Source organism: Chelonia mydas, chromosome 14 (assembly GCF_015237465.2).
Source record: "Chelonia mydas isolate rCheMyd1 chromosome 14, rCheMyd1.pri.v2, whole genome shotgun sequence".
NCBI classification, from domain to species: domain Eukaryota; kingdom Metazoa; phylum Chordata; order Testudines; family Cheloniidae; genus Chelonia; species Chelonia mydas.
In genome coordinates, this window is record NC_051254.2 from 12,794,550 (window position 1) to 12,821,941 (window position 27,392).

General features: G+C 42.2%; 2 long non-coding RNA genes across 2 annotated transcripts in view; one reads left to right on the forward strand and one right to left on the reverse strand.

Annotated features, from left to right (window-relative positions):
* Positions 1-27,392, forward strand: part of LOC122462838 — a 61,467-nt gene that overhangs the window by 22,188 nt on the left and 11,887 nt on the right. The gene's annotated exons all lie outside the window — the stretch shown is intronic.
* The window catches only part of LOC122462835, a 51,146-nt gene that overhangs the window by 6,104 nt on the left and 17,650 nt on the right, over positions 1-27,392 (reverse strand). The window lies entirely within an intron of this gene.

Sequence of the window (27,392 nt, forward strand, 5' to 3'; positions counted from 1 at the left end):
ATCATATGCATTAAATGACACTTAACTGGACTTATCAATGACTCTGTAATTGCTAATCAAGGAGTTTAAATATATTTGAGGTGGCACATGACATCTGATTACCTTGGGAATTTGGCTGAGGCTTAGCTAGCCATGAATTTCTAAACTGTCTCCTGCAACATATAGTTTAAGGCCAGAAGGGATCACCAGATCATCTGTCTAACCTCCTCCTGTACATCACAGGCCACCAACACCACCCTGCACTTGCACACTAAACCCCGAGGTAGAGGCAGATGGGACCAATTATAGATTAAACAAGCAGATGCAACTGCAGGAGTGGGTTGGAGGGAAGTGGAGTCTAAAATCTTAGTGGTGTTTGTGGACTGTATAACTGACAGTAACATTTTAGTACCATGAATGCAAGATGACATACCCATGTATGTATGGGTGATGATCTCTAATACCGCATATGCCAGTCATACTGGGAAAAGGAATCTCAGTCATCATATTTAAGTTAAATCCTCTCATTTCAGCTTCAAGAACCTGTTCTTTCCAGTTTTTTCCTTTTATTGCCTCTGATTTTTATTGCTGTTTTGTATCAACTAATGCTGTAGATTAGCTTTATTTATTTATTTATTTATTTTTATGATCTGGCTCCCTTGCTGTCTGCTGCTGGCTGATACAAACACTCTGTTCAGATACAATAGGTGAGACCATTTGTATTTTCTCCATGGGATTATACCAGCTGTGGGACTCTATCAATCTTTGTGAAGTGATATTCAAGTTTTAGGAGCAAGTATTGGATGCTTATGATCCAGATAATATTAAAAAGTACCATAGTAATATTCTTTATTGACTGGTACACGATAGTGATATTAACCCTATTAAAACTGCAAAGTTATTTATAGCACCAAATAAGACGTGGGCACCGCTATGCCAGGCACTAGATAAACACACCGTATAATCCCTGCCCCAAAGAGATACAATCAAAATAGGCAAGACCCATAATTTTGCAGAAGAGGAAACAGGGGCAAAGAGCTGAAGCTGGTAAAGTCCCTGGGTAGTTCCTTTATCTCAACTTCACTTCACTATGAGGTCCTTATAATAGACAGAACAATAGGTCCTTTTGGGTGGCACAGTCATAACGTTCACTATATGCATTGTAGTCTCCTAAGAATTTATTTGAAGAGCAGTCTGAAAAATGCTGATTTATTTGTACTGTAGTAGCATCTAGGACCACATTGGACGAGGCACTCAACAAACATAGTCGAAAGACTATCCTCTTCTTCTAAGAACTTACAAGCTAGGTTAATGAACAGAATTAACAGATGGATGATGTTTTCAATAGGAATGGGGAAACTATTTCGGGTAAAACACAAAACGTGTTGCACATCTCACCACAAAATTTTGCTCTAAATGCCAACATAAAACTTTTTTGTAGAGTAGATTTAACTCTGCTTCTTGCATGAGCCACTTCCAGATACTGGATGAAACCAGAGATTGGAAGAGGAGGAAGGAAAAAACAGTAAACAAACAAGCAACCAGCCTGACCAGAAACAGGAAGTACTAGCAATCTCCTGGGTTAGTTTCACCCCCAGTTCTGCTGATAGGTTTCAGAGTAACAGCCGTGTTAGTCTGTATTCGCAAAAAGAAAAGGAGTACTTGTGGCACCTTAGAGACTAACCAATTTATTTGAGCACGAAGTGAGCTGTAGCTCATGAAAACTTATGCTCAAATAAATTGGTTAGTCTCTAAGGTGCCACAAGTACTCCTTTAGTTCTGCTGATAGCTCATAAGAGCTCCCCAACTTGGACTTTTGTCTGAAACCTTTGAGAATGACCCAACAAAATCTAGTTAAACTTCTCGCTACCAAAGCAGAGGCAGAAAATGAGGCAAGTCCGCTATTTTTAATCAACGAGTAAGATGAAAACACACATCTTGAAAGGAAACGGTTACTGATAAATAACTCCATGCTTTCATCCAGAATAGAACCAACTACTTAGCACATAGAGCAAATGAGAGAGATTTAGTATAGCATTGATCTTCAAAGAAACATTAACTGAACCCACAATACCTATTACTCACATGCACACCCTTCATCCCTAACCTCTCTTCAAATAAAAAATAACTATCAAAATACATTCTAATTAAGATTTTTTTTTTTTTTGCATGTGTTATCAAGCTTAAGGCATATTCTAAACCAGCCTGCCTAACGCCATATTTCTGAGTGTTACTGAATTTGAGTCAGAGCCAGACTTCACCTGTTTCTCTACTCCAACATTAGTTATCTCTAGTCATGTTTTGAGAACTTGACTGAGGAGGAGGTAAAGCAGTGGTGGATAAAACCAACACCTAAACACCTATAATTGGCTCACTTATGAGTCCTTTTAAGATCAGGGTAGGAGGAATCCATTCCACTAGGATCCCTGACTCCAAGAGCTCTGATAGCTACCTGATACCTAGCTGACAAGTGCTGTGGAAAACAATAATTCAACCCTCAAGAGTGGAACTTAAACATACATTCTGGCTCAGTAAACATGCTTTTCTTTGGGATACCCTTAAACTTGATTGACATATCTTATATAAAAGGGGATGTGTGTATGTAAAAAAAGAGAGCTTGCAAAAAAATCAGTGTAATCAACGTTTATCATGAGTGTCTCAATAATTTTTCTTAAAGCTCTAGCTCCTGGAATCATGTGACTGCATCAGAATCTCTGCTTTTATTTTTTAGTTCCTAGCCATCATGGTTAGAGAGAGAAGCCTTGAAAACAAGAATGTCCCAGGCTCAAAACAGAAGGCAAATAAAAACCCGGAACTCATTTTAAGTCTCCGTTATCAGGAGGCCTGACTCATGACTTCTGAATGCTCTCAGTTGGCCTTGCTGAGAAATGAAACCTAGTCGCTCTTTCCCTTTCAACCCCGTGACCAGGGCATATTTTCAGGATTATCTTTGTAAGAAAACAAGCTGCTTTTTTTTTTTTTTTTTTTTTTTTTTAGTGACATTTTTCTTCAAGTTCTGCTAAAGACTCTGACCAAGGAGCTGGAGGAGGCTTGCCTGAAAGTTATAATTAGTCTGGCCTGATCTGGCCCTAGCATGGTCTCTAATCAAGGCCTCCTGCAATGGAAGTTTTACCATATCATCAAAGTGGGATCTGGTTGGTTTGTTTAGATATTCTTTCTCTAACTCCCCTCCCCCCAAATCAAATGTCCTTTTACAGACAGCATGAGCAGTGCCTGTCAGTGCTTGCTGTTGAGTCAGCTGTGTCGTCTTGGCACAAATAGCATGATATACAAAGTCCACAAGTCTCTTTTTCCCTTGTCGTCATCATCACAAGCAGCTGTGCTGTATATCACCAGAAAGAGTAAGTTAAACACATAAGGGTGGTAGGACAGTTCAGGAAACATTTGCAGCTTTCAAGATTAAGAATAGTGAACTGTTTACCTACAATTTCCGCTATCCAGTGGGACTGTAGCAAGTCACAGAATGCAAATATTTGGAAGGATAGCTTAGACAGTGCTCAAAACTTCAGAATGAAGACTGGTCAGCAAAATCCAAATCCAAAACAGTTTTCTGTATCATAATGGGTCTCATTTCATGTACTTACCCAACCAATTACTAGCGTAAATGTTTCTCACCAAATATCACTGTGATGCTACTTAAGAACTGACTTTGCACTTCATACTGTTTGCATTTCTTAAGACAAAGCTGTGGCCAGAGAAACCCACTCGTTTCAAGCAGCCCTGAGATTTTTGAAGGTGTTTGCTCAGGCTCTGTCTTGTGAGCCAAACCAAAATCCTAGATCTGACCTTCTCTGAATGGTGGTGAAATGTGGATCTGTGTCTGTTTAATATGGAGCCATTTACTTCAGATGTATGATGAGCGTCCATGGAAAAAGATTTCTCTAGGTACTATTTCCAAACCAAGCATGACTTTTGAGTGAAGAATTTAGTCCAGACAAGTTTTATGAATCCAACTCTTTTGGCTTTTCAGAGAAAATGAATAACCAGAATGAGACAGTTTTATGAAGGAGATAAATAACCTCTAATTGGTACCATAGTAAACCTCAAACAAGTGTCTGCTACTATGGATAACCTGAAAATTGCCTCCATCTGAGACTGCATATTTAGTAGCTGGAATTTTCCAAGGAGCCAAAGTGTTATGCATCCAAATCCAACTAAAACTCAATAGGAATTGAGCACCAAACTCCTTTTAGTCTCGTTTGAAAAATCCCAGACAATCTTTACGTACAAAAGGGAGATAAGTTTTCCACATTGAACACGGAAATAAAACTACCCTGATTTATTTGCGGGGGAGGATAATTATATAGTGAGTTAGTAACAGATGATGATCCAGCAGAAGAAGTTATCAGGTCTTGCTTCTGGGCTTTGCTCCTGGCTGGTTGGAAAGTGAATTCCAACTTTAAAGAGGGAAGTAGGTTTGAAAAGAACACTAACAAGACTGGGGATGACTCTTTGGTCCTCCCTGCCTGCCTGCCAAGTACGGTATTGGCCACCAATGTTGATTGGCATAAGCCACATGTTTGAGGTGGAAGGAAAAGAGATTAACCTGGTAAAGGCTTCCCATCCTCTTTAGAAGCCACCATCTGTGTCATGTAAGCATCCTAGCTCTGCCTATGCTCAGACACTGTTTGTTGCTAACATCTCATCTGTGGCTCCAGGGAGGAAAAACCTTCAAGAAGGGCTAGTATCGTCTCAAAACTACTACTTAGTTAATGGTCTTGGGGGTTGGGTTATATAAAGCTTGTGAAGAAGCAGGTGGACAGCAGCTTGCTGGTTGCCTGAGAGGGGAAGGAAAACGTTTAAAACCGCCCCTCCCAACTTAAACTTATTTTTAGTTTGACGCATCTGTGCTCACCAAGGCTTTTGGCTGCATCAGAGCTCAGTAGTGCAGCAACCAGCACAGAACAGTAATGGTGGTAAAGCACAGGTGCTCGTTTCTCTGGGCAGAAAAACTACAAGTATATCCACTCCATATGAAGTTCCAATTTGTGGATATGTGATTCTCCCTCTCCATATTCCTGCAACCCCATCAGAAGGAAAACAGGAGTCATTTGTTAACTTCTTTTCCCGTGACTGATTTCAACTATATGTTATAAATAAAACTGCATACATGCAACCAAATTAGAAACAACATTAGGGAGGGGGGATATGAATAAGGAATAACATGGCACATAATGTCTACATTTAGGATTATGGTCTCCATCTTTTCCTTACTTTACTTTAAAAACAAACCATATTTCACATTGCATAAAATAATTTGCATTTTCCCAGCACCCCTTCAGAGTGCTTTACAAGCACTGACTGATCTTTACAATACCACTGGGAAGTAGGTAAATAGTATGTTCCCCATTTTAAAGACAGACAAACCCTACCAAACCAAACACTACACACACAATTCTCCCCTTGTGGAGAGGATGAGGAACAAGTGTATTAAGTGACATGAATAACATTTGTCACGACTGGAAGGCGCTCAGAATATTGTGGTGATGAGGGGAACATAAGAATCTATATAGAATAGAATTGGGCATTATAGAATTTTAGAAAAGTGGAACCCATCTGAATTATACATCAGTTCCCCTAATTTACATTTCAGCCGATGAGCTGATGGGGCATCAGCAGGGCTCATTTTAATAATTTATTTATAGACATTTTCCAAGTAAGACTGGTAGTGATGGGTTGATTAATCTCTTTTTAATGATAATCCCAATTCCCCCTCTAGTCCCAGTGTCTGATTGCTGATCTGAATGCTGGAGAGACACAGCTGCCATGCAGGCTAGCTCCAGCCCATCTGCTGAACATTGCACATGCTGTTTGCTTGACTTGGGGTGGATTGAGAGGAAGAGGCATGAAAATGGATGAGTGAAGAGACCACAGGACAATTAGTCATTTCCCCCTCCCCTTTTGTCTCCCAGCAGACTCTAACTGTAGTAGCTTTTCCGAATTGAGAGGTAACTATATATAATGCTGTACCTAGACTCCACACTCCTTGGGGTTGGGATTGTGTCTTTTACAGAGAATAATGCATTATACATGCTGTGGGCAATGAGTACAAATCTTCAAAAGCCACCTAAACCCATTGATGTCAATTGGAATTTTCCTGTTGATGTAAGTAGACTTTGAATTAGGCCCTTTATATTTTGGAATAACAGGTTTTGCTAACAAACCCTCATTCTTGTGGGTGCAGTCTCAGTTATTAGTAGGTATTTTTCATAAACAGGAAGATTTCAGTGGAACCCCCACCCCCTCCTGTACCCAACCCTCTGCTCCAGTCCAGTAAAAAGGAGTGAGTGAGGGTGGGGGAGAGCAAGCAATGAGTGTGTGTGTGCGCGTGTGGAGTGAGCAGGGGGCAGGGCCTCTGAGAAGGGGCGGGGCAGGGCAAGGATATTCCGTTTAGTGCAATTAGAAAGTTGGCAACCCTATTCTGGAGGCTTATCCTGAAATGTTCTTCAAATTTCACTTTTTGCAAACATCTGCTGGCGAACTCAAATCCCTTGACTGTACAGAGGGGGAAAAAAAACCCACAAAAAATGGGCACAAACATGTGAGAGGCAGCATATACCCGAGGGTTAGGCATGGGACTAGGAATGGGTGATCTGTGTTCAGCCCCACCTCTGCCATTATGTACTCTTGGGTCAGCTAACCTCTCACTCATCGTTAATATTGGACTAACACCACTTACCTACCTACTACTGTATACACAAATTAGGTACTATTATGTCACAAGGGCTGTATGAGGATTATTCTTTGAAGGACTTTGCTACAAAGTGGTGGGTTTTACTAGGGTACTTATGGATTCCCAGGAAGGTAGGTTATGTATTTAGCCAGTGGATGGTGTACTAATTCTTCTGTACTAGTACTGAATAAACTTGAGTGCCATGGCTCTGTTCCGTGGGGCACTTCATATAAGTGCAGCCTTCTAGTTCACTTTTAAGCCATTTTAACTTAGTTGAAAGCTTCACCAAAGGCTCTTAACCAACGTAAACAGTTATAGGATAAGAGGGAAGGTTCTCTCATGGATCAGTAACTGGTTAAAGGACAGAAAATACAAAGTAGGAGTGAATTGTCAATTTTCAGAATGGAGAGAGGTAAATAGTGGGGACCCTTAGTTATCTGTACTGGGACCAGTGCTGTTCAACATCTCCATAAATGGTCTGGAAAAAGGGGTAAACAGTGAGGTGGAAAAGTTTTCAGGTGATACAAAATTACTTTTGATCCTTTAAAGTATCTGGCACTAGCTTCTGTTCGAAGACAGAATACTGGCCTAGACGGACCATTGATGGGACCCACTATGGCTGTTCTTATGTTCTTAAATCAAAACATAAAAATAGCACAACAATTTCAAAGTGAATCCTAAGAGCTGGCAGAAGTAAAAAAGTCAGTTAAAATGGCCTAATAATGATACCATTACAGGCACAGAGGAAGAATAAACAGCCTTCTACAACTGTAAAATATCAAACAAACAGTGTTCACTGGCAACACATTGATTCTCCTGAAAAGGAAACCAAGGGTAAATAGATGCACTCACTCAGCCTGTGTGCACACAAGGGAGGGTATACCTATGACAGCATTTAAGAAGTATCTGCTCTATAAAAGCTCAGGGCCATGTGACCTTTAACAGCACTCAGGATTAAATGTCTGTTTGGGATGTTGTTAAACAAGTCAGGCTCCTCAAAAGGACTAGAACACAGAAGTAATGAGAACTATTTTGAAGCGCAATCAGAAAGATAGATGTGAATGAGTAACATCATAATGCAAAAATACACTCTAGGATAATGATTTTACTGGGCATCGGGCTTACTGTTCAGGTTTTCTTTGATATCTCTGAATTGAGACAGATGGTTAGTTTCAGCAGTTCAGGTTTTTCACCAGTATTCCAGGGGACACTGATTATGAAGGAAGGTTCTCTCCTCATGGTGACTTGTAATCTTTGATGTAATAATGAACTGATAGCTGCCTGACTCAATGTACTACACAGGTTGGCATACAAATGACTTTGAATCTTTGAGGCAAAACTAGATCAACTGGAGTTGTCCTTAAGACCTTGCGCCCTGGCAGTTGAACTCTGCACTCAAATTACTATGTGATAGCTGACTAGGCTTGAATCTCAATCCCAGGTTTGGAAGGTCAGACTTTTCCACTTTCCTGTCCACCATCTATAGTCTAAAACCAAGGATGAGAGAGTCTCGCATTGCTAGGCAACTTACAGGAGGTGCATTAAAAAAAAAAGTAAATCTACTCTATAGATTTAGTTGGCTGCAAGCCAGACCACTTAATGTTGCTGCCCTGTACTCTATATATTGTGGCCTTTGTTACATAGAACAGCACCATGTAGTGTAACCAAAGGACAATGAATCAGTCAATTTTAAATTACAAGTCAGCCAGATTTGTTTAGTCAGTAGTAAGTATATCTATGATCATGGAAGGACGTCAGTGTATTTTCACCACATAATAAAACTTAGCTCAAGAGTCAATAGTGAAAGGCCAGGATATCTCTTCCGATCACTGCTACTGATTGCATATGAAATCTGGACAAGTAGCTTTCTCTTACTGTGACTCAATATACTCATCTGTAGAAGGAGGCTAATATTTCCTAATTCGCGGGGTGTCGCAAGGCACCTTTTTATTATTTAATATTAATAATAATCTGGGTTATTTCAGAAGTGCTGAAGGATCAAGCAAGAATAGGGCCCCATTGTGTTAGGCACTGTACAGAGTAGTAGTTTAGTCTCTTCAGAGCAGAGACTAATCTAAATAGACCAGACAGACACAAGGCGAAGGAAGGAGAACACCACACTAGCAGAGTGAACAATGTAATGGCAGCAACACGTTATTTCCATGTTTTGTTTTGTTGGAGGGTATAGTTAGGAGGGGGCAATCTAAACGGAAAGAAAAGTTAAGGGAGAGGAGATAGGGAAGGGAACTGAGGAGGCAGAGGGGCAGCTATAGAGTGAAGACGAGGTGAAGACTGAGGTAGGGGGAAGAGTTGGAGCAAACAGCCAATCAGCGCAGGGCAGAGAAGATCCAGTCAAATCTATAGAAAGTTCTCTGAAGGCCCCTGTGTTGGTTTGTTCTGCAGCTGTTCAGGCAGGCTGGAGTTTCGCAGGTTCTTCTCTGCACTTATTCCACAAGGTCACGTGGTTTGTGGGGGAAGGAGGGCAGGCATCTCTTGGGTCCTGCTTTTCCCAGAGTGGAATAAGGGTGGGATCTCCCTTGCACAATTCTGGGCCTGGGAGGAATGCTGTGGGGAAGGGTGGCCCTGGCTGAGCCCAATTCACAATATTCGTAAGACACATTGAGAACCTCCAGAAAAAGGGTCCTTGAAGTGTGAAGTAACTAGCACAGCTCTTCATATACAGTGCAAGAAGATTTTCCAGTTAATTTGACACACTGGATACACTAAATGTACTTTGCATAACGGGGTGGGAAGGAGAAAAAATAATTGGTTCAGTGACAGTCAGACTACTAGCTCCATGAGGAAGGAACCATGTCTTGCTCTGGTTTGTACAGCTCCAACCACGCTAACAGCACTTTCATACTAAAAATCCTCACAACGGCCATATAATGGAGAATGTTTACAAGCTGCATTATATGTAATAAACTTGGTCCAGCTCTCTCGTCCAGCCTCCTTTAAAGCCATAGCCTAGTAGGGAAAAAAAGCTGCTTAAACATACTCTCTCAAATAAAGCTTACCATTTCAGGACAATGCTAACGCTAAACTCCAAGAACTGATAAGTCTGGAGAGCTTTTAACCTTTGCCCTAGCAGGCAGACAGCAAAATGGGGAAGCCCCAACAACTTGAATTTCTGATGATGCCAGAGAGATGTCTAACTGAGAGTAAACCAAATTCTCATAAGCAGTTCGTGCTTTGGGCTCAGCTCCACCAAGGCCTTCATCAAACACAGTGGAGAAGGAGCACGGTTGGTTATCTTCTAAGGGGGAAGAGGGTGACTTTTGTCCATATGTTAAGGAAAGATAGAAGGATGCTGGGATGTGCAAACTGTAGAAAAGACAAAAAGGAGAAGAGTTAAATATGGCACAGCACAAAAGGGGGGTATTGTGGAACTGTACTTGGAACAGGTGTCCACTTTGGGGTGCCTCAGTAGATAGACTGTTGAACTGTAAGAAGGCAATGATAGGTAGGTAGGTAGGAAGACTGACGTTCATTGAACAGTGGCTCTCTAACCATGGTTTATGGAGAGACCTCTTAGAGGATGGAAATGATAGCTATTGAAGGTGGGGAAAATATATAAGGAGGGAAGATATGAATTGCTGGACTGAATGTGGGACTGGTAGTGAGGAATGAATGCTGGTTCCAACATGGACTCCCTCTGACTCTGAGCAAGTCTAAACCCTTCTGCCTCTGTTTCTCCCTCTACAAAATGTGGCTAAGAATTACCTGGCTCACAGGAGTGTTGAGAGAATTAATTTGTTGGTAAAGTGCCTTGAATATGAAAATGTAAATCACATTTACCAAAATAGAGCATAGCTTGCCTGCTTTCCTAACATAAAAGACTCATCTTAGGAGGCTGGTTTGGTTATTATGGGTTCAGAAAAGCCATGGTCTCAGGTCTATTGTTTGTTTTCCCAGGTTGGGTATCCTGATGCCCATGACTTGTTAATTGGAGGCTCTTTGGTCCAAGCTCACTTAGACACCAGCCCAAAATCTAATCTTAAACTCCATGGGACCATATCCAATTTCTATTTTATTCTAGACTACAGAAGACAATATTGCAGACTCCCCAATATTCTTAGGAATCTTCTAATTAGTGCTGATCACAGAAACTTGGTAGATGTGCAGTTTATTCTTTTAAATGGTCAAAGCAAGCTAACTATTTCAAACAACAAAAGTCAAAACATGAATGGCACTGCATCTTAATGAGCAAGTGCAGCAGAGGTGAGTGTCTTTTGTTCTTGCCCTCCGTTGGTTTTTTTTACTGGCTTCTGCTTAGGAAAGTGAACACATTCCTCACAATGTTGGCAAGGTTCTAAGAAGGAAATTCCTCCTAAGCCACAGAGGTTGAGCCAGCTATGCAATCCCTCTTTCCTTTGGATCGTCTAGTCTCTCATTTGCCAGCTCCCTTGCTGCTTATTCCACCCCATCACACCACCAGGACCCGTGGTGCTGTTTCTGGAATTCCTTCTCCAATGGCCTTTATTCAGGTTCCACCCTGGGACCACACTGACAAAAGGTACCAATTAAACAAAATATTGCATGCTTAAGTCGAATTGACAGATCTTCAGCACGTTAGAAGCGTGGAGAGGAACAGTCTCTTCCTCAGACCTCAGCAACTGACTCCATTCTCCAGTTCAGCAGTTCATCTCTACTCAACAAATCACTTAGCTATCTAAAGTTAAGCACATGCTTAAATGAGCCAGACTGCTGAACTGAAGAATGAGGCTCTATCCATGTTTCTAAACAGGCCAGGAATCATGCTGAAGATAAACTAATCTAACAAAGCAAACTTAATAACTTGCAGTTCTATAGCACCTTCCACCCATGGATATTCATTAATTAAGCCTCTCAGCACCAGTTGGTGGTAGCTGTGCTTTGTTTTCAGACAGGGAGACAGTGCTGCAGAGTGGTAAAGAATTTGATTTTTCAGGACTGCTGGACATCTGTAGTTGCAATTGAAATCAATGGTTGCTGCAGGAGCTCAGTGGCTTTGAATTTCAAGTGTAAGCGACATGCAAACAGTTTCAGAGAGGAGAAATCAAATGCTGGAGTGGCCTCCCCGTCCCTTGCTCTAACTGCTAGACAACACTTTCATTGTAATAATACTGGACCTGTCCACGGATATGGAAAGTTAAATGGAGCCCTTCTAGAAAAAGGGATTCAAATCAATTCAAATATTTTAAATTTTAAGAGGAGTTCAGGCGGTTCTGCAGTTTTGATGGGAAAAGTCTTTTTAAACATGTAAATTTTCCCAGTTTAGGTTGTTTCTTAAATGAGAAATCACATCAGTGCATCATAATCAAACAACACCAGCTACAGAACAGCAAAGTGGTGCAGTCATGGAAATAAACAGTGCATCTGCAAAAGCAGTAAAAATAGAAAGTACACGAATGCAGAGAGGGGACTGTGTGAAATACAGACAGAATAACGGAGAGGCCCCTGGTAAAGAGCTGAGGGATATGTATGGGAGGAGGGGTTGCTTGTGGACAAAGGGTTACTTATGTGTGATAGAACACTATGTGACAGGGTACTGGGGGAGGGAGGGAAGCTGAAAAAGCTATAGAATGTGGTAATCCTTCCTGAATAAGAAACTCAGTATCAACACATGTGGATAGCGAACTTCTGAGACAGATTTTCCTCAAAGAGCTCTGTGAAATGAGACCCAGTTTAGCCACATACTAGGTGGCTTAGGGCTTTTCCACTATAACAGCAGTCACCTCTTTGCCATTAAAAGACGGCAGCACGTAAAGTACTAGGATGTAGGCCCAAATTAGCCATTTTGCCGTGGTGATAATTGGGACAGAATTCTTATTACTGGGTGCTTTCACCACAGTTATCTATCAGCAGATGTCACTTCTCACCAGTAATCTTTACCCCTTCGGTGATTTGGCAGTTACTTGACCTTACTTCCAACAGCAGAAGTTTTGCTATAGTTCAGGACTGTGTAAAGACTTCAGAATTTAGCCCTAAATTTGCACCTGAAGCAGAGAATGTGGCCAAGGTTGTCAATTAGTAACTAGGATATGTGTACACAGCACACTAAACTTGGGCCCACATGACCTGTGCCCGCACACTTGATATTTCCAAGCCCGCCTTTGAGCATCCACACTGCATGGGAAACCTGGGCCTTACAACCATGCTGGTGCATCCATATTGCACAATGCAGACTTGAGTCAGAACTTCAGCTTCTGTGGACATATACCATCGTATCCCAAGAGTCCTGGCACCCTTGGTGGGTTGTGGGAGAACTTGTCTGTCCTGAGAGAGTTGACCGGAAGTGTGTTTAGCCTGCAAACACACGCTGTCAAGCCATTTTGCATCTGCATGCCCCCAGCAGGCACAGTCCAAGATGGATCCTGACCCAATGGAAGAACTTCTCCACTTATGCTCTGTCCTATTTCGGGAAACAGGCAGACCATCTGCAAGATGCTAGTGGACATTTCACTGGCAGTTTCTGAACTGCCAAAGGCACCTCTCAGAGGAGGATACGGACATGCCAGCTGCTACCCAACTGATGCTGGTCATGCCTGTTGTCTTGGTCACATTCCCCCTTTGTAGACCGGCGCTTCTGGAGCGGGGCCACAAGCGCAGATGGGTGGGACCATGTCATCACATGGACTTGGGATGACCAACGTCTAAAGAAGCAGGCATTCCTGGAGGTTTGTGATCAGCTTGCACCGACCCCCCAGTGAGGGAGGCCAGGCCAATTCAGAAGCCGGTCCTTCTAGCCATTTGGAAGCTGGCTTCTCCCAGACTGTTACAGGTCTGTGGGTAACCAGTATGGAGTTGACAAATCAATTGTGGGGGTGGTTGTAACAGAGGCTTGTGAGGCGATCAGGACTGAGGATCCAGAGGCGATGGGTGTTACAAATGTTCCTGAAATAGTTGCTGGGACCACTGATGTAGCAAGGAGCACATGAATACATAAACTACAGAGGGTACTATTCCATCATTGTGCAGGCCCTGGCTGACCACAGGGCAGATTCATAGACACTAATGTGGGATGTACTGGCAGGGCGCATGGTACCAGGGTTTTCTGGAGATCAGGACTTGACCTTCATGGACAAGCTGAGACATTATTCCCATCGAATGACACTGTTAGATGAAGTGCGCTGTAGCTCACGAAAGCTTATGCTCTAGTAAATTTGTTAGTCTCTAAGGTGCCACAAGTACTCCTTTTCTTTTTATTGTTAGAAACAATCACTGTCCCCACTGTTGTTCTAGGGGACCCCGCCAACCCCCTGCTGCCAGGCTTATGAAACCAGACCCTTCTTTCAGAAGACCTGGCAAAACAGCAAGTTCAGCTACATGGTCAGTAGCTGTAGGATGGTGGTGGAACATGCATTTGGCAGACTGAAATCCTGTTGGGACTGCCTTCAAAACTGTTTGGATGCCAGTGTCATCAATGCAGTCTGCGTTATAGTGGCCTGCTGTGTTCTGCACACTGTCTGCAAGGACAAGGGGGAAGCCCTTTTCACCAGGCATGGCCTTAAGACACTGCTGGATTTCTGAACTGGTACACACAGCTAGACAGTGCACCTGTCATGACCAGTGCTGAATCCACACACACACCCCCCCCCAGAAATCAGGGATGCTTTGTGTCCCCACATAATGGGTTTGCATGGTCCCATGCATGAGGGAGAATAAAATGGTATTTAAGGTGACAATGTGTATGGATGCGGCAGCTGTGGGGTGTTTTTTAAATGTGCTGGTATTATCTATTATGAATTTTGTAAACACTTTCATGAAATGTCTGGAGATGTGTTGTGCATTTTATAAATACTGGCCATGTGCTACAACTCACAGTTTATGGGTTACTCTGATCTCATTTTGTAAATATTTATAAGGAAATTTGTTGAGCATGGGCACATAATGACATTCAGTACAGTTTGTGCCACTTTTAACATTAGACATAATAAACTTTCTATTGTATCCTTGTGTGCAAATTCAACATTTTTATTTTACACATTGTATACGGATATTTACATACCAGTGTAAGAACCAGAAAAGCAGACCAGCTGCCGTCAAAACGTACAGCATAATCAGCTCACTGCCAAAACAGTGAAAGGTGAATGTTCCCAAACATATCCAGCTATTCCTGGATGTCCCCTGTCCCTCTGTTCTCCTTGGTCCTTCTGGTGCATTTTGCATGTGTGGGCCACAAATAGACTGGAGTGGATGAACGCACAGGGTACATCTGTCCATTCCATATGCTACTGTTCATTGCATGTGACAAGGTCCAGCTACTTCCCGAATTGTCCAAAGGCTACATAGTCTGCAGGACACGATAATGTGGAGAGGACTCAGACCACTTTAATTCAAGGTCAAAAGATGACTGATTTTAAAAAAAAATAATGAGCTTTATTTTATTCACACAAAACACCAGCCACTTCAGATGTCCTTTGGAGCAGCAGTGAAAGCCATCACAAATCATGGTAAAAATTCAATTGAAATGATTTCTACAACCTCTTCATTTTTGGTGTGTGTGAGCGGGGGAGAGGAGAATTTATGAGTGGCCTAGTCACGAGCTATGGTTTTTCAATCCTGTCAGGCACGGGAAGCTCTGGAGAATATTGATACTCTGGAGGTCCTAAAGTGGAAGTGTGAATTTCAGTTCCAGGACAACCATCCATATGCACTAAGGACATATTTAGAGTCTTGTGATGGACCAGCACATCTCAGAATGGTGGGGGGGAGAGGGTCTGAGAGTTACAATGAGAGCATGGCTGGCTTATAAGGTGTGCTGAATAGACAGGAGGGATATGTGAAGCTACTAATTGTGGAGCCCCAAACCATACTTATAACAATCAGTAAGTAGCTAGTACACATTTCATGATAACTGCTTGTTTAGCTTTTCCCCCCCTCTTTTCACGGTGTCCATTTTGAATATCATGTGGTGTTAGAGAAACAGGAGAGGGCGGAAGGAGAATGTTCCACCCTGAATGGAAGCACACCAAACTCACAGTTTGTGTTAATAACTTACTAGGCCCAGAAGCCGGAAATCTCCCATCTACATATTAATACAAACAGAAATGTACCAGGCTCCAGCTCCAGGGCTTGCTCTGCTACCAGCTCTGCAGCCTGCTACTCCACAGGGCCATCTCCAAACAACTCCTCTGAGTACAGACCCGGGATGTGCTGTAGCCACTTTGGTGGCATAGCCTCTTCGGTTACTGGCCTCAGCATCAGGTAACTTCTCCTTCACCCAGTGGCTGGCTCTCCTCTGGTGGTGCATGTGACTGCAGGGTTTCAGGGTGCCATCCCCCCTCAGCAGGTTGTCATGCACCTCTGTGGGCTCAGTCCTTACTACATTTCCCATCACCCAGTCGAATTCCTTGTAAAAGAGGCAGGAAGATGGGGCATTCCCAGAGGTGCTGTTAGCAACCTGGACTTTGTGGTAGTCTGTCTTCAGCCACCTGATTCGTTCTCTGTATTGTTCTGCTGTCCGGTTGATACTCAACTCTGCCAGCCACTCAGAGATAGCTTTGTAGACGTTTCTTGTGCTCTTGCCGAAGTTAAAAGTCTTGCTTGCCTCACATCAGAAGTTAACCAGAATCCAGCTGTGTTCGTCTGGCCAGCTAGCAGCTCACTTAATGCAAGACGACTTCTGAGTGCTGACCAAGCTAATACACTGGCAGGATGACTGTGTTTCCAGTTGAGCAGTCCATGCGGAAATGAAGGGATAAACGCCAAGTAGTTGCATTTGAACTAGTAGGTTGCTTCCAATTCTTGGGAAGCAAATGGAAAGTTTTGGGATGGAAGGGCTGGGAAGCACAGCTCTAAGGGTTTGTGGAATAGTGTTGGAGGACTCTCCAGACCCAAGTCTCACACCTGGGCTTGAGCTCCATTCACACTGCACGCTGGCCTCTCATCCACATCACAGGAGGATTCGGGCTCTGACCCACCTTCCTAGAAGAGTCCGTGGGCTCAAGTCCAGAGAAGTTCCTAGCCTGAATCAGGCTGATTTCTGTGGGGATGGAAGGAGGAGCTTGAGCTTAAACCTGAGTCAGCATCTGGGCTTAGTGTGCTGTGTAGACATACCCTTACTGACTCCAGTAAGTTGCACAGCCCATCAATTTAGCTTCCAAATGCCGTGGGAAAAAAAGTCCTAGTAATATCTGTTTCAGTATTTTACTCTGTTTACACCACAAAGTTGGACAAGGTAGCTTCTCACTTTCCTTACATGGCCCAGTCACATTAGTTTTAGGTTTACAGGTTAAAGCCAGAGACACTGCAAGATACCATTGATCTCACTTAGCCACTTATAAGTTTTACCTTCAAAGGCTGGCATATTTATTTTAGACCATATAAAACTTCAGTGGTGAAGTGTGAGGAAACTTGCCTACAAAATCAAGATAGATTTGTTTTTCTGTGTAGAGTTGAAATTTAAAAAGAAAACGTGGAAAGGTGACGATCAAGTTTCTACATCAGATCAAAAGTTCACCACAGTCTCATCAGTTTTCATGTCACAGAGCTGTTCTGTTCCTAACTGCAACCAGCCAGAACACTTATCCCACTTTGGTCAGTACTGTTAGGTTATCCCATAAAACACATAATTAGCAACATAAAAATAATCTAAAATGTATTTTAAAAAGATAATCCTTAATTTTTACAACATAGCACAAAACAAAATTGGATGCAGGCTTTCATTTGCTTAAAAATCAGTATTTAACTGGGACGTTGCTAGAATAAGTTAGTTTTGTATGTTTCTAGTGGTATCTTAAATCTGGCATCTAAAACTTCACACCATGGCTACTTGGAATGTCATAGTGACTGGAAATAGAACTCTGTTTTTCCTGCTCTTTTCCTTTTTCCAACCCTACCACTAGAACTACAGGAAGATCTCCATTAGCTGTTAGCAGTATAAGGTCTAGGACACACAGTTGAGCTATTCAGAATTAATCTAGTTGAAAGCAGTAGTACACACAACAGCAAGTATTCTGTAATACAGCAAGAAGTTGTAAACAATCCTATTATACAACTGAATTACTATTTCATACAACTAGGTGAAAGAGAAGCAACCATCAGCATCTGAGGTTGGAAAGCACCATGTAATCGATAAGCTGGTCTGTTATTGAATTCTCCTATCGTCCACAACAGATGTCTCGTGTTAATTTAATGTGAGCTCTTGTGAAAACCAGCAAATAGCACATCGGGAGGAGTAAAGATGGAAGTGTGGGGTCTATTCTTTATTTTTCCTCTGTGGGCGGCAGTGTGGCCTAGTGGACATAGTACAGGACTGGGACTCGAGATCTGGGTCTGACTCTGCAGCTGCTTTGCTGGGGAACCTTGGGAAAATAATTTCCCTCCATGCCTCAGTTTTCCCATCTGTAAAATGGGGTTAATGATACTGACCTTTTATAAAGTGCTTTGAGAGCTATGGTTTTTTGTTGTTGTTGTTGTTGTTAGAGAAACTGGATTTAAAGACTGCAGTAGCAAAGCTTATACAGTGAAGACACATGTGGATGCTAAGCAACATGGATGCAGATGTTAGTTGACTAAGGATCCAGTAATAACTCCTAGAATCAATCCAATGGGCAAACAAGAATAAGAAAGCAATTCTGAGAAGACTGATGCATTGAGGTGTGGTGTGTGCGGCTTGTTTGTTCCCTGCCCCCTCTTTCTTCCTCCCTCCTGATTTCAGAGCAGCTTTCAGATCTACTATGCCCTTTGGAGTTTTCAGAAAAATCGGTCTCTTATGATGGCTAAGTGGTTTCCTTAGAGAGGAATCACTGCACCCAGCTCCAAGGAAGACTGGCCTGATGGCTTGCAAAACACTCTCCCCAATCAACTATTTTCTAAAAATTAGACTGAAAAGGTGAAGTTTCAGGGATCATGGGTTATTATATATCTCGATTACATTCTCCTTTGCTCAGAATGAGGCTTTTGCTGATGCTAAAAGACAGCTTTGATACCTGAGTGTCACCTCAAGAGTGCAGTACTCGGTCAAGAGGAGAGTGAACTATGAAGGATATTTTTATGTTCTAAGGAGGCTGAGTGTTTTTTTTTTTTTTTTTTTAAAAGCCAAGAAACCTGAAGCAACAGTGGCAACTCTGTTGTCCTCTTGAGACAAGACTGAAGCAGGCTAATTTTAGTCACTATGCACTATGTAAGCTAAAAAATAAAATAACTGAACTAGAGAATGTTAAAGCGCTGACACTGCTGAGCTCTGTGCTGGACCCAAACCAAAAGGCCTTGCCCTGAGGCATTTACAGTCTGAGTTACAAAATTAGTTTGTAATTGGAAAATAACATTAAGCTTCCCTTTGTGATCCTCTCGCTACTGTAAGAGACGGTCCCTGTGGTGTGGGTCCATTTGAAGTCTACATAGTGTACTAGAAATTGAATTGGACATATCAATGACTGCTGAATATATAGCGCCTAGTTTGTAACTGAAAGTAATATTCTTGTCTGTATGTCTGACACACACTTTATCTAGTTATCCTTTCCCTATCTTTATATATAGATCACATCACAGTATGAAAAGTAACATTAACCAATTAACATAGGTAAGGCTTTCGTCAGTTATATGCGCTCACAGCCATAAAGTAAAGATATCTGTACAGTTTAACTGTGAATATTCATGAGTTTTTAGTATCAACAATGTATTTTCCCCAGGTGAAAAAAGAAGAAAAGAATATTTCAGGTTTAGGCTAGTTGGGCCGTGGGTGAACAGTATTGCCAACTCATGGTTTTAAAACGCTGAGTCTTCAGTTCCCAGTTCCTAGAGTCAAGTGTGAATCTCCGCTTTTGTTTAAAAAATTAAATTCTAGCCTTCATTTGGGGAGAAAGGCTTGAAAAGGTGACCTGAGTGCACACTAAAGACTCAAAAGAAAAAACCCCACACCAAATTTTACTGTATTTTAAAATCACATGTTTTTTCCATCCTGACTCATGTTTGAATGCTTCAGGTTGGTAATACTGGGTTTAAGGTAATTGGCAATTGAGTTTCCTGAAGGAGGGTCCTGTAGCCAGAACCGACTCTAGGCACCAGCAAAGGAAGCACGTGCTTGGGGTGGCACAATTCCAGGGGCGGCATTCCGGCCACCCTTTTTTTGCTTCGGCAGTTGCGCTCTCGGAGCTTGGGGTGGCAAAAACCTAGAGCCGGCCCTGCCTGTAGCCCATCCCATCCCATTCTAGTAGGAAATCTAGACACTATACATATTTTTCCCCAAAAAAATCCTTCTGATAAGTTAGATACATAATAGGCACAGTACTGCTCCCAGTGAAGACGCTGGGAGGGTTCCCATTGACCCTCAGTGGTAGAAAGACAATGCCGTGTGTGTGTGTGTGTGTGTATAAAGGAAAACTAATAGCTCAATGTTTTGTTTTAAATAATACCGTCCACATATTTGGTACTATTACAGAGTCCTTAGTGAGCTTTTAATGACACTAAACTTTGCTGGTGACAATATTTAATCTGATCCTCTTACCAATTGGTGTGTTTAATTTTAGCTTTGTTATTAACCAGTGGTTGACAGTATATGAGTAAAAGATTGTGGCAGATACAGAGGATGAAGTACAGTTGACGTAATGCAAGTTATGGGTTACAGTAAATACACAACCTTATTAAGGTTATCAGTGATCTATTTTTACACAGAGGGGTTCAGAGTTCAGTGCATCTAAAACACAACCGGTAAATCATTCTATTCTATTTCTCTTCAGTAAAGGCCCCTCTAATATTAAGATTACCAGAGGATCTGCAATTCATATGGTCTCTTCTGTCACAAGTCATGTTATGATTTTTTATGAATTACTTTGTATTTTAAACAAAATAATTCTCCATTCTGTACTTTCAGCATTGTGAACAGATTTCAGATTTTTTTTTAAACTTTGCTAATAACCGCTTCCAAGTTCAAATATTTCCTACCCAGACTATAAATGACATTTATTCTTTCACCTCATTCAGTGAGGACTGCATCTTTAGCTCAAGTGAATACTAGAGATCAACCCTTGCAAGGAAAAGGGAATCCAGAACTAGGCAGTGAACAAAAGGAAGAACTGTTCTTGAAATATAGCATTCTTCAAAATGTAATTTACAATACACACCTACATTCTGTTACTGATCTTTAAGAGAAGTTCTTGGAGGTTTGGTAAACAATCTTTGTACAGTGGTCAGAATTTCTTCCTAAAAGAGGAGGGAGGGAGAAAGAGGAGAACAATCTTCACTCACTCTAAAATAAGTCAGTGCTATAGCTGAGTGCTCAGTCTCTTTCTGTACCCTAAGTGTTAGAAAAATATTTCATAGTATCCTTAACCACGCCATGTATTTTAGGCACATAGCCTCTCCCAAGGTCAAATTTCTCCCTGGTTATGTTTATGTGGAATGTCATTGCTAGAGAATTTTGAGTTTTATGGCCATTGTTCCCAATGAAGCTCACATTGAAGTACCCATGCAACCATAGTTAAAACAAATATAGAACTATATGTAATTCACAAGAATAGTAAACGGAGCATGCTCAGTAGGTGCCCAGCTTCCACAGAAGTGGGCCTGGAGTAAGAAGCTAGAGTAGGGAGACCAGACAGCAAATGTGAAAAATCAGGATGGGGTCATAGGAGCCTATATAAAAGACCCAAAAATTGGGACTGTGCCTATAAAATTGGAACATCTGGTCACCCTAAGCTAGAGACAAGATACGTTTAATAATAATGATTCTAAAACAACAGGACAGAGTTGCTATCAACCCATGTGAAAATAAAGTACCTGTGCTTTGGCAGAATTGTAAGGAATTCAGTCACTCCAACTTGCCACTGGATGTCACTGGTCCTTCACACTAATAGCAGAGCAGGGACTGTATTGTTGAGACAGTAGAATATAATTTCAACACTCAGGGATTTCTGGAGAACCTCACATAGACCCACATAAAATGATTAATTTAGTTTCCACAGGCGCTTCCGAAATATCATTAGGCGTAGGCAGCGTATTCCGTGTCCCAAACCTAAGAAGACAGAGTACCTGAGAAATATTCAAACTGAGATAAAGCTTTCCATTCCACTGGATGTTTTAATGAGACAAATCAACCCACTAACCTTTAAGAATGCTTGCGATCTATTTCTGTACACTTGTCTGTCTCATTTCATAATCCTCTGGGTTCTTGTTCAGTGTATCCTACTGAATTGGGAAGAGCTTCATCTGCTTACACTTTAAAACCATATACCAAAAACAGATTCACAAGAGTGTCTGGGAGTAAAGGTAGTCTAGATTCTGCACTATCATCTTATCCTTCACAAGCACACTTGCATCTGCTTATAAGGCTGTGCCTTTGGCAATTTGGCAGTGTCACTGGTTGTGATGTTGGGCCACTCTTGGGCTTAAGACCTAGCCTGTATCTCATTCCTTCACACAGTCAAGGCAAGTATATGGATATGAGTTACAAGACCCGTATTCAAATCCCATGCCTCAGTTTGTAAACTGATCTGCCAATGGGATCAGGTAGGAATCCTTCTTCACCCCCATCTGTAGAACTGTACAACTGGCTATAGGTCTGATTTAAAGTCCTTTGAAGTCAATGGAATAATTTCTATTTCTCTGTACTTTGGGTCATAACCTATGTGCAATAGTGGATGGGGGCTTGGCTCTTCACCCTCCTCTGAAGCATCAAGTATTGGCCTCTTCCCACAGCAGGATATTGTATCTACCTATGGTACTTATATGGCCTCTATTACTGTAATATCCTAGTGCCTCAAAATCTTTAATGTATTTATCATCTCAGCAGTGCTGTGAGTTGGGCAAGTGTTGTTATTATTCCACTTTACAGATGGAGAACTGAGGCAAAGAGAGAGACTAGTGCAGGGGTGAGCAAACTTTTTGGCCTGACGGCCACATCTTGATATGGAAATTGTATGGAGGGCCAACTGGGGCAGGGGATTGAGGCGCACAGGGGGCGGGAGGGGTGAGATGAGTGCTCCAGCTGGGGGTGCAGACTCTGGAGTGGGTCTGGGGATGAGGGGTTTAGGGTGTAGGAGGGTGCTCCGGGATGGAGGGGTTCAGAGGGCAGGAGGGGGCTGTCAGCTGGGGGCAGGGGTGCACAGGGGGTTGAGGCTCCGACTGGGGGTGCAGACTCTGGGGTGGGGCTGAGGGGCTTGGGGTGCAGGAGGGGGCTCCAGGCTGGGATCAAAGGGTTTGGAGGGTGATCAGGGCTGGGGCAGGGGGTTGGGGTGCGGGGGGAAGCTCAGGGGTTCAGGATCCGGGCAGCGCTTACCAGAAGCGGCTCCTGGAAACAGCAGCCTGTTCCCGCTCCGGCTCCCATGCGGAGGCAGGCCCCGTCGCTCTGTGTGCTGCCCCGTCCGCAGTTCCCGGCCAGTGGGAGCTGCAGAGCCGGCACTTGGGGTGGGGGCAGCGTGTGGAGCCCCCTGGCTGTCCCTGCTTCCGGGAGCTGCTGCACGTACAGAGTGGAGCAAGGCAAGCCCCCCACCCTGCTCGCTGGCTGGAGCACCAGAGTGGGGAAAGCTCCCAACCCCGCTCCCTGGCGGGAGCTTGAGAGCCTGTAGTTTGCCCACCCCTGGACTAGTGCCTCACTTAAGGGCACACAGGCCGTGTTTATACTATTGCTGCTACAACAGCATTGTTACAGTGCTGCTGCCGTAGCACCGTAGCCTAGATGATTCCTACATCAACAGGAGAGTGTTTTCTGTTGTTGTTGTGAATCCACCTCCCCAGAAGGTGGTGGCTAGGTTGATGGAGAAATTAGTCTGTGGACCTATATGTGTTTACCACAGGGATAGATCGATCTAACTAGGGCGCTCAGGATGCAAAATTGTCCACAGCCCTGAGTGACACAGCTAGATTGATCTAATTTTTTAAGTGGCAGAGCAGGGAATTTGACTCATCTAAATCCCATGCTAATGCCCTAACCACTGCATCAAACTTCCCCATATATTGGGCTTGTGGGACCAATGGTTTGATCCAACATGACTACTCCAAAAAAGGTGGTGAATCTTATTTAGAAACAGTTCCCCTTCTGTGTAATTTTCAGTGTGTCTTTATTACTAGGTACTAAGGCTGGGATTGTCAGAAGGGATTAAGGGAATTTTATGTCCAACTCCCATTGAATTTCAGTGTGAGTTAGACATCTAACTCCCTTAGGCTCCTATGAAAATCTCAGACCCAAAGATAGACTTGCGACTAAGGCCCTACTTGAATTGTGGGATGATCTCCAAATAAGTGCAGCTGAGTTGTGGACAAGACATGGACAAGTAATAATGGACCTTTATTAATAGTGGTAATTTGGAAAAGCCAGAGTAGATCTATTTGTTTAAGAAAAACTTACTGGAATGAAATAAACACTCAAGTATTATGTTATGCCTGCTAATTTTTTTTTTTTTTTAAATAACCAGACGTTTTGCTGCAATTGTATTACTTTCATTAAACAAAAAAAAAAAGTGACCAGTACAACATAAAATGCAGAAGACTAAAACACAACTGCAGTAGAAATCAAGTCCAGTCACTTTAGCCTTTTACATTTTACAGACATTGATTGTTAGTGCAGTACTAGTTACATGCTCAAATTGTATGCAAAACTGTGGAGTATGCAAAGTAAGCTAATTAAAATCAAACTGCTGTGAAAGCCTAATATTGCGGGATTCGCAATATCACGAATGAAGTAGGACCTTACTCATGGCCTAGCCTAGTAATAGCTGAGAAAAATTCTCCTTTAGCTTCAAGCAGAAGGAGCAGACTTCTATCCCAAGTCTACATCGCTGCCATAACATTTTGTGGCCATTGTAGTAGCGTAGTGACAACTAAAGTCTTATATTTCTGATAAATTAAAGAAGAGTTGCATAATATGTGGGGGGAGGAAAGTGTATATATCAAAGTACACACAATAGCTAGATATGGACCTAAATGCGTTGCTTGGCTACTTTCTAGTCCAATATGTTGTGCAATCCTAAACACAGAGCAACTGCAATTAGAATTTAAGCTGCCTTATTCAAAATACCCACTAGTTAAAGGAGATTTTACCACAGAACTGCAGTCACAAGACATCATGGTTTTTGGGGGGCGGGAGGGGGGAATGCATGTAGTTTTAAAGCAGAACTGTAGACTGACACAAGCTGCTTTGTATTCAGCTTTACTGCAGACCCACTGAGCTTCAAGGGCATCTTCCAACTAAAGTAATTGCAAATTACGTGCAGAACATGAAAGCTAAATGGGAACTGAAAGTTTAGCTTTATTAATAAAACAATTAACACTCACATGCTTTATCTTAAAGCACACTTAAAATAGTCACTAGTCTTCCTTATTCCTGTGAAGTAGGTCAGTATTATCACCCCCTTGTTATAGAGGAGGAAATGGACAGGCAGTTTAAATGTGTAATTACACTAGGAATAGATTGGGGCAAAGGTGCTTTTTAAAAAATGAGTTGGCCAACAGGATTTGAAACCTGATTTAGCATGGACGCAGGTTAAACAACTTTATAGTAAGTTTAGCTGATTGTTGCTAATGGGAGCCTAGATTCAACACAAAGTGAACAGTTGTAAAAGGTGGCATTTTAAACACCCTTCTTACCTACTCTATTCTTTGTACAGACAAACCCTAATCAGCATTCAAGGATATAAAGGTCAGGACAGGATTAGAGACAGCCAGGATTAGAACAAAGGTTTCCTAGCTGCCATTCTTGGGCCTTGTCTACCCAAGAAAGTTTCACTTTTAAAAAAACAAAAAAACAAAACAAACTAAGCTGATTTAGAAACTAATTAAACTGATGAACCCTCCTGTGTAGACACTTATTTCATATTAGGAGTACCCTATATTTTAGCTGAAGTTGGTAAGGAATCAATGTAAGATAATTTGATAGGATGCATTCTTCAGCTCAAGTGTTTCCCTGCAAGGGGGTTGCAAGTTGGATTGGGAAAAAAAACAAAAAACAACACTTTTAGTTAAACTGGGATAAGTTTGTGTAGACAAGGCCTTGCACTCAAATCACTAGCTAACACCTCTTTCCCAGTCTAAAGTGTGACTTGTTATTTGTCCAATAGTGCATTAAATAGTTTGTGTGGCTTTAGGATCATTGATTGAGAATGCACTTCCCTCTTAGCACTAACATTCATGAATCGTTGCAGAAGGCACAGTTGCATGCACAGTGATGTGCCATTAATCTTTTCAGTTACAGCTGACCTTAAAAAAAAACAAAAAAAAAAAAACGAACAAGCCAAGCTATTTATAGCTGAGCTAATTATTTTGATACCATATGACAGTGTTGGAGTCTGTTTTCCCTTCACTCAATTAATGCCAGTGGAAAAAGCATTCAGTACCCTTTTAATAGCATGCATCAGCTATAATACAAAGACTTTGCTTAATGTTTAAAACTGCAGGATTTTGCAGTACAGCAAAGCATGCAGAAAAAAAGCACAATGTTTTGTATTTCTGGGTTGCTATAGGAGGAAGTACAGTCTGTGTGGATGTGAGTAAACAATAATGGGATTGCTGTGTGTTGGGTTTTTATGTTTTTAAATCCTCTTTATTTAATGAGAGGATAACAAGGACCAAATCGGTGTAAACCATAGATTAACATGGCACTAGAAACTGTTTGCGGCTTCCAGAGTTCTTTCACCTGTAGATCTCAAAGCATTTTATGAAGGTGGTTAAGCTATTGCCCCATTTTACAGATGGGGAAAACAAGCACAAGTGGAATACTTTATCTGAGGTCACACAGGGAGTGACAGAATGAGGAATAGAACTCCTGACTCCCAGCCCTTTGATTAATCAATTGAGCCTCTTTTTTGGCAGAGGGAGGTTGCAGGATTGAGAACTTTCATCACACAGGGCCCAGTTCTCAGTGCACCAAAAGGGTGCCTGGACAGGTCTCAGAACAGAACTTTTTAAAAAACAGTGTGCCAAATTCCTCCTTTAGGATTAAGCAAATAGTGTATTTTTTTTCTCCTAAAAGGAAATAAATGGGAGACTCTTTGATTTTATCTTGCACTAGAGCATTTCAGCTTACAAAGAAAATATTTCCTGCTGGACTGAATCAAACTAAAAATTGCTGCATTCCAATGACTCAGCAGTGGCCTATGGGGTGATGAGTTTGGAGCTCAGTCTAGTTGGCTCCAGTTGAGCTCCCTGCCTACTTTCCTTCCATACACTGTCCCCTGTGCAGTCTTAGCTGAACAATATAGGACTGAGCGGGTATGGGGTGAAGACAATTATGATAGAGGCATACTGGTGATACAGCACGGGGGAGGCTTGCCCTGCTCCTGCCTTCTGCTTTAAATTCTGTCTCTAAGTATTTCAAACTTTCAATACAGCACCTGCATTGCTGAAGCTTTTAAATAAAACCAGACCCAAACTGAACCTGACAATGAACCATAGTTTGCGAGAAGAGAGTGTTCATGCTGTTTCTGAACCAGTTCACCTACTCATAATTTATTCCAAACCCTTACTGTACTTTTCCCAAGGTGCCACATGTGTGAGAGCTGCATTTATTTGCTATGTTATTAACTTGCTGCCGAAGGACCTTGGCTTCTCAGACACTAGAAGCCTATGAGAAAAACAAAGGGGGGTGGGGAAGGGTTGAAAGGCCCCTAGCCCTCTGGAAGGGAGAAGAATGGAGCCAAAATGGCATGTTTTCTCCTTCCCTGCAGCTGGTGGGTACCCTTCCACACAAGTCTGTGGTTTCTGGGAATGAAATTTGTTGGGGCAGCAAACAAAGTCATTTAAGATGAGGCGGCAGAACAGGGCCTCTATGCAGCGTGATCCCCATCAATCCACTGGATTTTCT